A 13,225-nucleotide genomic window follows, 5' to 3' on the forward strand; every position below is an offset into this window, starting at 1 on the left:
TTTTCATTTCTCCTCATTTTTGCTCTTTCTATGTGTGCTGCACGAACATATCGCCACTGAAGATTTCTGTTGTGCAGGAAGGTGTGCCTTCCTGAACAAAAACAATTTCCCCCTCCACGCAGCCATCCTTGTACCATGGCGCAAGGATGGCTGCGTTGGTGCTCGGCAGCTAATTTAGAGCTGGCGCAGAGGGAAGCACAGGGGTGCGCTGTATTCTACTAAATACGGCGCTTCCCTGCATTTTGAAAATGACTGAGTGCGAGGCTGCCAAATTTGGCAGAGCGTCTCACTCAGTCATCCTCTTGTAATTATGGGCCAAAAGGTCTAAAGGATAGAGGCGTTTTATGTCATGTTCGATGACGACCATGGAAATGACTCTAGTCATATTGCAGAAGAGAGAACCATGTGCATTTTCTTGCCTTGCGATGTATTCGCCCACTCTCTGCCCTCAACCCTAGGAGCAGGGTCTGAGCAGTGGTGCTTCTGTGCCCTCGCTCGTTGGTGTCCGGGTCCAAATCCCCAACACACCCTTTTTAGCAGAAAACACACAAATTTTACTCAAAATACACAAAGCTTGAAGATTCCTCATTCCACTCAAAGCATTGTTGTGCAAAATATTTTTAGCCTCAGGAGAAAAAAAGGATCACCATGCCTTGGCTTCCTTCCTGCTTGCTTTCAGTGTGCTCTGTGTGATGCTTTCACAGGCTCTGGTTTCAGGCATTTAGGCATCAGATATTTGTCTCTACCCGCAGCTGTGACTTTTCAGTACATCTGAGTGTACGCTTGCTGGCTGACAACGCTGCAATTTTCACACTTACTCCTCGCTTTGCGAGCAACTGCTGATCAAGTATAGAGGCAATCGGGCAAACATATGAGGGGAATTTTGCTCCTTCAGTCAAGCCCTCATGCTTGTTTCTGTAGTGTAGTGGTTATCACGTTCGCCTAACACGCGAAAGGTCCCCGGTTCGAGACCGGGCAGAAACAATGGGCAGTGTCTGCTTTTGTGTTTGCTCCCTAAAAGCTTAGTCTCACTCAGGGATGGCCTTTAAAAACTTGTGACCTGTGTAAAACTTGTATTACTATTGCAGGCCGGTAAAAAGTTATCTGCATCTTTGCGTAGTCGTGCATGTGCCTGGTTTCTTATTCTGTTTTTTACTTTTTTTTTTCTTGGCCATGTTATATTGTGGGGCCTTTAAACCTGTCACCTTGATAGGAACATTGCAAGCGGCAGCATCGACAAGTGCAGACTGAGGAGTCAGACCTAAACACAGACTCAGCTGTCAGGATGGCCGAGTGGTCTAAGGCGGCAGCCTCAAGAGAGCTTGATCTTCAGTTAAGCTAAGCATCCTGGTTTGCTCATGTAGTTGTGGGTTCATATCGCACTTCTGATAGGTCTATTTTCTGCCCTTAAATCTTCCTCTGCTTGCACAGCCAGCTCCCCACAACACTATCTTTGCAAGCTGCTGTAGCATATGAAAAGAAATCCACCAACCCTCCGGCTGGGCCCTCAATCAGCAGTCCATGTATTTCTGGAAGGGGCATCTCAGTCACGCCTTCTGTTAGAGCTGCACCTTATCACTGTAACTACCATGCTGGTTTCTACTTAAGCAGTTGATTCCATCGTTTGAAGTGAGGCTCTCCTGCCACTTTTGGGCAGAGAAGGCACTGCCCCTGCAACAACAACAGGCAGACAAGCTCAACCTGGGTTTCCTGGTTAGGTGGGCGGAGCAGAATGGCAATGGTCCCTCCTTGTGACTTGAAATTAACATGAAGAAGACAGAGAGGCAGCTGGGAGTAGGCAGTACCCATGCACCCCTGAACACTGTCTTGCGATTTTCACCCAATTCTGAAATGAGTCGGGAGGAAAGGAGGTGATTTTCCTATCGAAGGCCATTCTGGGAATTCAGCCACCCCGCGTCTCCCAGGTGAGTGTTTCAGGCCTGTGAGGCACTCATATAAATCTCGCCTGATCGAGCACTGAGCGAGCAATTGTGCTTGAATACAAGAGGCATGCTCCTCTGGCTCAGGCGCAAGAGATGGCAGGCCTTTCAGTGCTTCTGGTCTGGAAGTCTACGGTGCAAGGGCCCAGGTCCTGCGGAGGCGTACAACTACCAGAAAGGGTCTGCTTTTCTCATCAGCGCCACAGTTCAGCTTGCTAGCATAGGGCTTCTTGACTACCTCTTGCCTTGCTAGAGGCAAAAAAAAAACCCTTGGCACAAAACATCAATTGCTATGGCACGCTTAGAAGGAGAGTCTCCAAGTGGCCCTGCTTTTTCACAAAGACACTTCAGAAGATGTTTGAAAGGCTTTTGCAGCAGCAGGCTCGTTGGTCTAGGGGTATGATTCTCGCTTTGGGTGTGAGAGGTCCCGGGTTCAAATCCCGGACGAGCCCGTGCCTTCATAGGTTTGATCTGTTTTTAAACAGGAGTATTTCTGCTTTCCACTCTTGTAAGATGCCATGGTGGAATGCATTGCATGCTTTCTACTGGTGTCGAGGCAGTTCGGCATGATGAAGGAGTGCGGGATTTCTTTCTAACTGCTTTTTTGTGTTGGAGCAGCACTTCTCGTTGGAACATGAAATGCACAGTGCTTCTCCAAAGTAATTGCAGGGCTGGTTTTGAAATCACCTCTTGGAATGAAAGTGATCCCAGTTCCTTTCTTCCAAAGGAAGAGATCCTGTCAGAAAGGCTCAGCTTTGAGCGTCATGAATATTGTCCCTTAGTCCTTGCATTCCAGTCCAAAGCATAGCCACATAAAGAAAGCAGGTGTGTCTGTTTCCAGTGCAGTGGTTCCAGTCCAATGCATAGCCACATGAAGCAAATAAGCAGGCATGTCTGTTTCTGTAGTGTAGTGGTTATCACGTTCGCCTTACACGCGAAAGGTCCCTGGTTCGAGGCCAGGCAGAAACAGCAAGTTGCTGTGCTTTATCACATTATTTGCATTTACCACCTCACCTGACAGGTAAATTGAAATTAAAGAGGCTGTGTCTATCCCTCACCATCGTGAGGTACTACGCTCCAAGGGCATCGGTCTCAACTCACCAAGAGAAGACGATACACCTTACGGCAGTCAGTTGCTCCCTTTTTGACCTTTCCATTGAAGCCTGGGCCTACTGTGGTCAAGCCAGCCAAGGAAGGAAGGTATGAGAGCGAAAATGGCTTTCCTACCTTCACCAAGAACATACACCTTGAGCAAAGAAAGGGCCAGACTTACAAGGCCCTATCGCCACCGGCACATCATCTTTAGTGACGCCCCGGTGGCACTATGTACTGTGCCGTATTTACAAGACGCCGTTCAACCACGTTTTGTGGCTTAACACCACCTTGTAAATACGGCCCCTTCACACGCAGCCCTTTCCCTGGAAGGGGCGTGCAATGGGCGTTGCTCTGGGTGGGCCACTGCAACACCATAGCATTTTGATGCTGCTCCAGTTTTACGAGTTTTTGTAAACCTGTGGCAGCGCCAAAATCCAAGCGCCATACGATGGGTGTCGTTATAGTGGAGAAACGAGCAGAAATGTTTTCATTTCTCCTCATTTTTGCTCTTTCTATGTGTGCTGCACGAACATATCGCCACTGAAGATTTCTGTTGTGCAGGAAGGTGTGCCTTCCTGAACAAAAACAATTTCCCCCTCCACGCAGCCATCCTTGTACCATGGCGCAAGGATGGCTGCGTTGGTGCTCGGCAGCTAATTTAGAGCTGGCGCAGAGGGAAGCACAGGGGTGCGCTGTATTCTACTAAATACGGCGCTTCCCTGCATTTTGAAAATGACTGAGTGCGAGGCTGCCAAATTTGGCAGAGCGTCTCACTCAGTCATCCTCTTGTAATTATGGGCCAAAAGGTCTAAAGGATAGAGGCGTTTTATGTCATGTTCGATGACGACCATGGAAATGACTCTAGTCATATTGCAGAAGAGAGAACCATGTGCATTTTCTTGCCTTGCGATGTATTCGCCCACTCTCTGCCCTCAACCCTAGGAGCAGGGTCTGAGCAGTGGTGCTTCTGTGCCCTCGCTCGTTGGTGTCCGGGTCCAAATCCCCAACACACCCTTTTTAGCAGAAAACACACAAATTTTACTCAAAATACACAAAGCTTGAAGATTCCTCATTCCACTCAAAGCATTGTTGTGCAAAATATTTTTAGCCTCAGGAGAAAAAAAGGATCACCATGCCTTGGCTTCCTTCCTGCTTGCTTTCAGTGTGCTCTGTGTGATGCTTTCACAGGCTCTGGTTTCAGGCATTTAGGCATCAGATATTTGTCTCTACCCGCAGCTGTGACTTTTCAGTACATCTGAGTGTACGCTTGCTGGCTGACAACGCTGCAATTTTCACACTTACTCCTCGCTTTGCGAGCAACTGCTGATCAAGTATAGAGGCAATCGGGCAAACATATGAGGGGAATTTTGCTCCTTCAGTCAAGCCCTCATGCTTGTTTCTGTAGTGTAGTGGTTATCACGTTCGCCTAACACGCGAAAGGTCCCCGGTTCGAGACCGGGCAGAAACAATGGGCAGTGTCTGCTTTTGTGTTTGCTCCCTAAAAGCTTAGTCTCACTCAGGGATGGCCTTTAAAAACTTGTGACCTGTGTAAAACTTGTATTACTATTGCAGGCCGGTAAAAAGTTATCTGCATCTTTGCGTAGTCGTGCATGTGCCTGGTTTCTTATTCTGTTTTTTACTTTTTTTTTTCTTGGCCATGTTATATTGTGGGGCCTTTAAACCTGTCACCTTGATAGGAACATTGCAAGCGGCAGCATCGACAAGTGCAGACTGAGGAGTCAGACCTAAACACAGACTCAGCTGTCAGGATGGCCGAGTGGTCTAAGGCGGCAGCCTCAAGAGAGCTTGATCTTCAGTTAAGCTAAGCATCCTGGTTTGCTCATGTAGTTGTGGGTTCATATCGCACTTCTGATAGGTCTATTTTCTGCCCTTAAATCTTCCTCTGCTTGCACAGCCAGCTCCCCACAACACTATCTTTGCAAGCTGCTGTAGCATATGAAAAGAAATCCACCAACCCTCCGGCTGGGCCCTCAATCAGCATTCCATGTATTTCTGGAAGGGGCATCTCAGTCACGCCTTCTGTTAGAGCTGCACCTTATCACTGTAACTACCATGCTGGTTTCTACTTAAGCAGTTGATTCCATCGTTTGAAGTGAGGCTCTCCTGCCACTTTTGGGCAGAGAAGGCACTGCCCCTGCAACAACAACAGGCAGACAAGCTCAACCTGGGTTTCCTGGTTAGGTGGGCGGAGCAGAATGGCAATGGTCCCTCCTTGTGACTTGAAATTAACATGAAGAAGACAGAGAGGCAGCTGGGAGTAGGCAGTACCCATGCACCCCTGAACACTGTCTTGCGATTTTCACCCAATTCTGAAATGAGTCGGGAGGAAAGGAGGTGATTTTCCTATCGAAGGCCATTCTGGGAATTCAGCCACCCCGCGTCTCCCAGGTGAGTGTTTCAGGCCTGTGAGGCACTCATATAAATCTCGCCTGATCGAGCACTGAGCGAGCAATTGTGCTTGAATACAAGAGGCATGCTCCTCTGGCTCAGGCGCAAGAGATGGCAGGCCCTTCAGTGCTTCTGGTCTGGAAGTCTACGGTGCAAGGGCCCAGGTCCTGCGGAGGCGTACAACTACCAGAAAGGGTCTGCTTTTCTCATCAGCGCCACAGTTCAGCTTGCTAGCATAGGGCTTCTTGACTACCTCTTGCCTTGCTAGAGGCAAAAAAAAAACCCTTGGCACAAAACATCAATTGCTATGGCACGCTTAGAAGGAGAGTCTCCAAGTGGCCCTGCTTTTTCACAAAGACACTTCAGAAGATGTTTGAAAGGCTTTTGCAGCAGCAGGCTCGTTGGTCTAGGGGTATGATTCTCGCTTTGGGTGTGAGAGGTCCCGGGTTCAAATCCCGGACGAGCCCGTGCCTTCATAGGTTCGATCTGTTTTTAAACAGGAGTATTTCTGCTTTCCACTCTTGTAAGATGCCATGGTGGAATGCATTGCATGCTTTCTACTGGTGTCGAGGCAGTTCGGCATGATGAAGGAGTGCGGGATTTCTTTCTAACTGCTTTTTTGTGTTGGAGCAGCACTTCTCGTTGGAACATGAAATGCACAGTGCTTCTCCAAAGTAATTGCAGGGCTGGTTTTGAAATCACCTCTTGGAATGAAAGTGATCCCAGTTCCTTTCTTCCAAAGGAAGAGATCCTGTCAGAAAGGCTCAGCTTTGAGCGTCATGAATATTGTCCCTTAGTCCTTGCATTCCAGTCCAAAGCATAGCCACATAAAGAAAGCAGGTGTGTCTGTTTCCAGTGCAGTGGTTCCAGTCCAATGCATAGCCACATGAAGCAAATAAGCAGGCATGTCTGTTTCTGTAGTGTAGTGGTTATCACGTTCGCCTTACACGCGAAAGGTCCCTGGTTCGAGGCCAGGCAGAAACAGCAAGTTGCTGTGCTTTATCACATTATTTGCATTTACCACCTCACCTGACAGGTAAATTGAAATTAAAGAGGCTGTGTCTATCCCTCACCATCGTGAGGTACTACGCTCCAAGGGCATCGGTCTCAACTCACCAAGAGAAGACGATACACCTTACGGCAGTCAGTTGCTCCCTTTTTGACCTTTCCATTGAAGCCTGGGCCTACTGTGGTCAAGCCAGCCAAGGAAGGAAGGTATGAGAGCGAAAATGGCTTTCCTACCTTCACCAAGAACATACACCTTGAGCAAAGAAAGGGCCAGACTTACAAGGCCCTATCGCCACCGGCACATCATCTTTAGTGACGCCCCGGTGGCACTATGTACTGTGCCGTATTTACAAGACGCCGTTCAACCACGTTTTGTGGCTTAACACCACCTTGTAAATACGGCCCCTTCACACGCAGCCCTTTCCCTGGAAGGGGCGTGCAATGGGCGTTGCTCTGGGTGGGCCACTGCAACACCATAGCATTTTGATGCTGCTCCAGTTTTACGAGTTTTTGTAAATCTGTGGCAGCGCCAAAATCCAAGCGCCATACAATGGGTGTCGTTATAGTGGAGAAACGAGCAGAAATGTTTTCATTTCTCCTCATTTTTGCTCTTTCTATGTGTGCTGCACGAACATATCGCCACTGAAGATTTCTGTTGTGCAGGAAGGTGTGCCTTCCTGAACAAAAACAATTTCCCCCTCCACGCAGCCATCCTTGTACCATGGCGCAAGGATGGCTGCGTTGGTGCTCGGCAGCTAATTTAGAGCTGGCGCAGAGGGAAGCACAGGGGTGCGCTGTATTCTACTAAATACGGCGCTTCCCTGCATTTTGAAAATGACTGAGTGCGAGGCTGCCAAATTTGGCAGAGCGTCTCACTCAGTCATCCTCTTGTAATTATGGGCCAAAAGGTCTAAAGGATAGAGGCGTTTTATGTCATGTTCGATGACGACCATGGAAATGACTCTAGTCATATTGCAGAAGAGAGAACCATGTGCATTTTCTTGCCTTGCGATGTATTCGCCCACTCTCTGCCCTCAACCCTAGGAGCAGGGTCTGAGCAGTGGTGCTTCTGTGCCCTCGCTCGTTGGTGTCCGGGTCCAAATCCCCAACACACCCTTTTTAGCAGAAAACACACAAATTTTACTCAAAATACACAAAGCTTGAAGATTCCTCATTCCACTCAAAGCATTGTTGTGCAAAATATTTTTAGCCTCAGGAGAAAAAAAGGATCACCATGCCTTGGCTTCCTTCCTGCTTGCTTTCAGTGTGCTCTGTGTGATGCTTTCACAGGCTCTGGTTTCAGGCATTTAGGCATCAGATATTTGTCTCTACCCGCAGCTGTGACTTTTCAGTACATCTGAGTGTACGCTTGCTGGCTGACAACGCTGCAATTTTCACACTTACTCCTCGCTTTGCGAGCAACTGCTGATCAAGTATAGAGGCAATCGGGCAAACATATGAGGGGAATTTTGCTCCTTCAGTCAAGCCCTCATGCTTGTTTCTGTAGTGTAGTGGTTATCACGTTCGCCTAACACGCGAAAGGTCCCCGGTTCGAGACCGGGCAGAAACAATGGGCAGTGTCTGCTTTTGTGTTTGCTCCCTAAAAGCTTAGTCTCACTCAGGGATGGCCTTTAAAAACTTGTGACCTGTGTAAAACTTGTATTACTATTGCAGGCCGGTAAAAAGTTATCTGCATCTTTGCGTAGTCGTGCATGTGCCTGGTTTCTTATTCTGTTTTTTACTTTTTTTTTTCTTGGCCATGTTATATTGTGGGGCCTTTAAACCTGTCACCTTGATAGGAACATTGCAAGCGGCAGCATCGACAAGTGCAGACTGAGGAGTCAGACCTAAACACAGACTCAGCTGTCAGGATGGCCGAGTGGTCTAAGGCGGCAGCCTCAAGAGAGCTTGATCTTCAGTTAAGCTAAGCATCCTGGTTTGCTCATGTAGTTGTGGGTTCATATCGCACTTCTGATAGGTCTATTTTCTGCCCTTAAATCTTCCTCTGCTTGCACAGCCAGCTCCCCACATCACTATCTTTGCAAGCTGCTGTAGCATATGAAAAGAAATCCACCAACCCTCCGGCTGGGCCCTCAATCAGCATTCCATGTATTTCTGGAAGGGGCATCTCAGTCACGCCTTCTGTTAGAGCTGCACCTTATCACTGTAACTACCATGCTGGTTTCTACTTAAGCAGTTGATTCCATCGTTTGAAGTGAGGCTCTCCTGCCACTTTTGGGCAGAGAAGGCACTGCCCCTGCAACAACAACAGGCAGACAAGCTCAACCTGGGTTTCCTGGTTAGGTGGGCGGAGCAGAATGGCAATGGTCCCTCCTTGTGACTTGAAATTAACATGAAGAAGACAGAGAGGCAGCTGGGAGTAGGCAGTACCCATGCACCCCTGAACACTGTCTTGCGATTTTCACCCAATTCTGAAATGAGTCGGGAGGAAAGGAGGTGATTTTCCTATCGAAGGCCATTCTGGGAATTCAGCCACCCCGCGTCTCCCAGGTGAGTGTTTCAGGCCTGTGAGGCACTCATATAAATCTCGCCTGATCGAGCACTGAGCGAGCAATTGTGCTTGAATACAAGAGGCATGCTCCTCTGGCTCAGGCGCAAGAGATGGCAGGCCCTTCAGTGCTTCTGGTCTGGAAGTCTACGGTGCAAGGGCCCAGGTCCTGCGGAGGCGTACAACTACCAGAAAGGGTCTGCTTTTCTCATCAGCGCCACAGTTCAGCTTGCTAGCATAGGGCTTCTTGACTACCTCTTGCCTTGCTAGAGGCAAAAAAAAACCCCTTGGCACAAAACATCAATTGCTATGGCACGCTTAGAAGGAGAGTCTCCAAGTGGCCCTGCTTTTTCACAAAGACACTTCAGAAGATGTTTGAAAGGCTTTTGCAGCAGCAGGCTCGTTGGTCTAGGGGTATGATTCTCGCTTTGGGTGTGAGAGGTCCCGGGTTCAAATCCCGGACGAGCCCGTGCCTTCATAGGTTCGATCTGTTTTTAAACAGGAGTATTTCTGCTTTCCACTCTTGTAAGATGCCATGGTGGAATGCATTGCATGCTTTCTACTGGTGTCGAGGCAGTTCGGCATGATGAAGGAGTGCGGGATTTCTTTCTAACTGCTTTTTTGTGTTGGAGCAGCACTTCTCGTTGGAACATGAAATGCACAGTGCTTCTCCAAAGTAATTGCAGGGCTGGTTTTGAAATCACCTCTTGGAATGAAAGTGATCCCAGTTCCTTTCTTCCAAAGGAAGAGATCCTGTCAGAAAGGCTCAGCTTTGAGCGTCATGAATATTGTCCCTTAGTCCTTGCATTCCAGTCCAAAGCATAGCCACATAAAGAAAGCAGGTGTGTCTGTTTCCAGTGCAGTGGTTCCAGTCCAATGCATAGCCACATGAAGCAAATAAGCAGGCATGTCTGTTTCTGTAGTGTAGTGGTTATCACGTTCGCCTTACACGCGAAAGGTCCCTGGTTCGAGGCCAGGCAGAAACAGCAAGTTGCTGTGCTTTATCACATTATTTGCATTTACCACCTCACCTGACAGGTAAATTGAAATTAAAGAGGCTGTGTCTATCCCTCACCATCGTGAGGTACTACGCTCCAAGGGCATCGGTCTCAACTCACCAAGAGAAGACGATACACCTTACGGCAGTCAGTTGCTCCCTTTTTGACCTTTCCATTGAAGCCCTGGCCTACTGTGGTCAAGCCAGCCAAGGAAGGAAGGTATGAGAGCGAAAATGGCTTTCCTACCTTCACCAAGAACATACACCTTGAGCAAAGAAAGGGCCAGACTTACAAGGCCCTATCGCCACCGGCACATCATCTTTAGTGACGCCCCGGTGGCACTATGTACTGTGCCGTATTTACAAGACGCCGTTCAACCACGTTTTGTGGCTTAACACCACCTTGTAAATACGGCCCCTTCACACGCAGCCCTTTCCCTGGAAGGGGCGTGCAATGGGCGTTGCTCTGGGTGGGCCACTGCAACACCATAGCATTTTGATGCTGCTCCAGTTTTACGAGTTTTTGTAAATCTGTGGCAGCGCCAAAATCCAAGCGCCATACAATGGGTGTCGTTATAGTGGAGAAACGAGCAGAAATGTTTTCATTTCTCCTCATTTTTGCTCTTTCTATGTGTGCTGCACGAACATATCGCCACTGAAGATTTCTGTTGTGCAGGAAGGTGTGCCTTCCTGAACAAAAACAATTTCCCCCTCCACGCAGCCATCCTTGTACCATGGCGCAAGGATGGCTGCGTTGGTGCTCGGCAGCTAATTTAGAGCTGGCGCAGAGGGAAGCACAGGGGTGCGCTGTATTCTACTAAATACGGCGCTTCCCTGCATTTTGAAAATGACTGAGTGCGAGGCTGCCAAATTTGGCAGAGCGTCTCACTCAGTCATCCTCTTGTAATTATGGGCCAAAAGGTCTAAAGGATAGAGGCGTTTTATGTCATGTTCGATGACGACCATGGAAATGACTCTAGTCATATTGCAGAAGAGAGAACCATGTGCATTTTCTTGCCTTGCGATGTATTCGCCCACTCTCTGCCCTCAACCCTAGGAGCAGGGTCTGAGCAGTGGTGCTTCTGTGCCCTCGCTCGTTGGTGTCCGGGTCCAAATCCCCAACACACCCTTTTTAGCAGAAAACACACAAATTTTACTCAAAATACACAAAGCTTGAAGATTCCTCATTCCACTCAAAGCATTGTTGTGCAAAATATTTTTAGCCTCAGGAGAAAAAAAGGATCACCATGCCTTGGCTTCCTTCCTGCTTGCTTTCAGTGTGCTCTGTGTGATGCTTTCACAGGCTCTGGTTTCAGGCATTTAGGCATCAGATATTTGTCTCTACCCGCAGCTGTGACTTTTCAGTACATCTGAGTGTACGCTTGCTGGCTGACAACGCTGCAATTTTCACACTTACTCCTCGCTTTGCGAGCAACTGCTGATCAAGTATAGAGGCAATCGGGCAAACATATGAGGGGAATTTTGCTCCTTCAGTCAAGCCCTCATGCTTGTTTCTGTAGTGTAGTGGTTATCACGTTCGCCTAACACGCGAAAGGTCCCCGGTTCGAGACCGGGCAGAAACAATGGGCAGTGTCTGCTTTTGTGTTTGCTCCCTAAAAGCTTAGTCTCACTCAGGGATGGCCTTTAAAAACTTGTGACCTGTGTAAAACTTGTATTACTATTGCAGGCCGGTAAAAAGTTATCTGCATCTTTGCGTAGTCGTGCATGTGCCTGGTTTCTTATTCTGTTTTTTACTTTTTTTTTTCTTGGCCATGTTATATTGTGGGGCCTTTAAACCTGTCACCTTGATAGGAACATTGCAAGCGGCAGCATCGACAAGTGCAGACTGAGGAGTCAGACCTAAACACAGACTCAGCTGTCAGGATGGCCGAGTGGTCTAAGGCGGCAGCCTCAAGAGAGCTTGATCTTCAGTTAAGCTAAGCATCCTGGTTTGCTCATGTAGTTGTGGGTTCATATCGCACTTCTGATAGGTCTATTTTCTGCCCTTAAATCTTCCTCTGCTTGCACAGCCAGCTCCCCACAACACTATCTTTGCAAGCTGCTGTAGCATATGAAAAGAAATCCACCAACCCTCCGGCTGGGCCCTCAATCAGCATTCCATGTATTTCTGGAAGGGGCATCTCAGTCACGCCTTCTGTTAGAGCTGCACCTTATCACTGTAACTACCATGCTGGTTTCTACTTAAGCAGTTGATTCCATCGTTTGAAGTGAGGCTCTCCTGCCACTTTTGGGCAGAGAAGGCACTGCCCCTGCAACAACAACAGGCAGACAAGCTCAACCTGGGTTTCCTGGTTAGGTGGGCGGAGCAGAATGGCAATGGTCCCTCCTTGTGACTTGAAATTAACATGAAGAAGACAGAGAGGCAGCTGGGAGTAGGCAGTACCCATGCACCCCTGAACACTGTCTTGCGATTTTCACCCAATTCTGAAATGAGTCGGGAGGAAAGGAGGTGATTTTCCTATCGAAGGCCATTCTGGGAATTCAGCCACCCCGCGTCTCCCAGGTGAGTGTTTCAGGCCTGTGAGGCACTCATATAAATCTCGCCTGATCGAGCACTGAGCGAGCAATTGTGCTTGAATACAAGAGGCATGCTCCTCTGGCTCAGGCGCAAGAGATGGCAGGCCCTTCAGTGCTTCTGGTCTGGAAGTCTACGGTGCAAAGGCCCAGGTCCTGCGGAGGCGTACAACTACCAGAAAGGGTCTGCTTTTCTCATCAGCGCCACAGTTCAGCTTGCTAGCATAGGGCTTCTTGACTACCTCTTGCCTTGCTAGAGGCAAAAAAAAAACCCTTGGCACAAAACATCAATTGCTATGGCACGCTTAGAAGGAGAGTCTCCAAGTGGCCCTGCTTTTTCACAAAGACACTTCAGAAGATGTTTGAAAGGCTTTTGCAGCAGCAGGCTCGTTGGTCTAGGGGTATGATTCTCGCTTTGGGTGTGAGAGGTCCCGGGTTCAAATCCCGGACGAGCCCGTTCCTTCATAGGTTCGATCTGTTTTTAAACAGGAGTATTTCTGCTTTCCACTCTTGTAAGATGCCATGGTGGAATGCATTGCATGCTTTCTACTGGTGTCGAGGCAGTTCGGCATGATGAAGGAGTGCGGGATTTCTTTCTAACTGCTTTTTTGTGTTGGAGCAGCACTTCTCGTTGGAACATGAAATGCACAGTGCTTCTCCAAAGTAATTGCAGGGCTGGTTTTGAAATCACCTCTTGGAATGAAAGTGATCCCAGTTCCTTTCTTCCAAAGG

At 48.3% G+C, this 13,225-nt stretch overlaps 11 non-coding genes across 11 annotated transcripts; all 11 read left to right on the forward strand.

Annotated features, from left to right (window-relative positions):
- Positions 1-911: 911 nt before the first annotated feature.
- On the forward strand, positions 912-984 carry TRNAV-AAC (transfer RNA valine (anticodon AAC)). The gene has a single exon. It is a non-coding gene; the product is annotated as a tRNA-Val (tRNA).
- A 1,336-nt stretch (positions 985-2,320) lies between these two features.
- On the forward strand, positions 2,321-2,392 carry TRNAP-UGG (transfer RNA proline (anticodon UGG)). Its single transcript has one exon. It is a non-coding gene; the product is annotated as a tRNA-Pro (tRNA).
- A 444-nt stretch (positions 2,393-2,836) lies between these two features.
- On the forward strand, positions 2,837-2,909 carry TRNAV-UAC (transfer RNA valine (anticodon UAC)). The gene has a single exon. It is a non-coding gene; the product is annotated as a tRNA-Val (tRNA).
- A 1,521-nt stretch (positions 2,910-4,430) lies between these two features.
- TRNAV-AAC (transfer RNA valine (anticodon AAC)) lies at positions 4,431-4,503 on the forward strand. Its single transcript has one exon. It is a non-coding gene; the product is annotated as a tRNA-Val (tRNA).
- Positions 4,504-5,839: 1,336 nt separating this feature from the next.
- TRNAP-UGG (transfer RNA proline (anticodon UGG)) lies at positions 5,840-5,911 on the forward strand. Its single transcript has one exon. It is a non-coding gene; the product is annotated as a tRNA-Pro (tRNA).
- Positions 5,912-6,355: 444 nt separating this feature from the next.
- Positions 6,356-6,428, forward strand: TRNAV-UAC (transfer RNA valine (anticodon UAC)). Its single transcript has one exon. It is a non-coding gene; the product is annotated as a tRNA-Val (tRNA).
- Positions 6,429-7,949: 1,521 nt separating this feature from the next.
- TRNAV-AAC (transfer RNA valine (anticodon AAC)) lies at positions 7,950-8,022 on the forward strand. The gene has a single exon. It is a non-coding gene; the product is annotated as a tRNA-Val (tRNA).
- A 1,336-nt stretch (positions 8,023-9,358) lies between these two features.
- TRNAP-UGG (transfer RNA proline (anticodon UGG)) lies at positions 9,359-9,430 on the forward strand. Its single transcript has one exon. It is a non-coding gene; the product is annotated as a tRNA-Pro (tRNA).
- Positions 9,431-9,874: 444 nt separating this feature from the next.
- Positions 9,875-9,947, forward strand: TRNAV-UAC (transfer RNA valine (anticodon UAC)). The gene has a single exon. It is a non-coding gene; the product is annotated as a tRNA-Val (tRNA).
- Positions 9,948-11,468: 1,521 nt separating this feature from the next.
- Positions 11,469-11,541, forward strand: TRNAV-AAC (transfer RNA valine (anticodon AAC)). The gene has a single exon. It is a non-coding gene; the product is annotated as a tRNA-Val (tRNA).
- Positions 11,542-12,877: 1,336 nt separating this feature from the next.
- Positions 12,878-12,949, forward strand: TRNAP-UGG (transfer RNA proline (anticodon UGG)). Its single transcript has one exon. It is a non-coding gene; the product is annotated as a tRNA-Pro (tRNA).
- Positions 12,950-13,225: the final 276 nt, after the last annotated feature.

This window comes from Pleurodeles waltl, chromosome 10 (genome assembly GCF_031143425.1).
Source record: "Pleurodeles waltl isolate 20211129_DDA chromosome 10, aPleWal1.hap1.20221129, whole genome shotgun sequence".
NCBI classification, from domain to species: Eukaryota; Metazoa; Chordata; class Amphibia; order Caudata; family Salamandridae; genus Pleurodeles; species Pleurodeles waltl.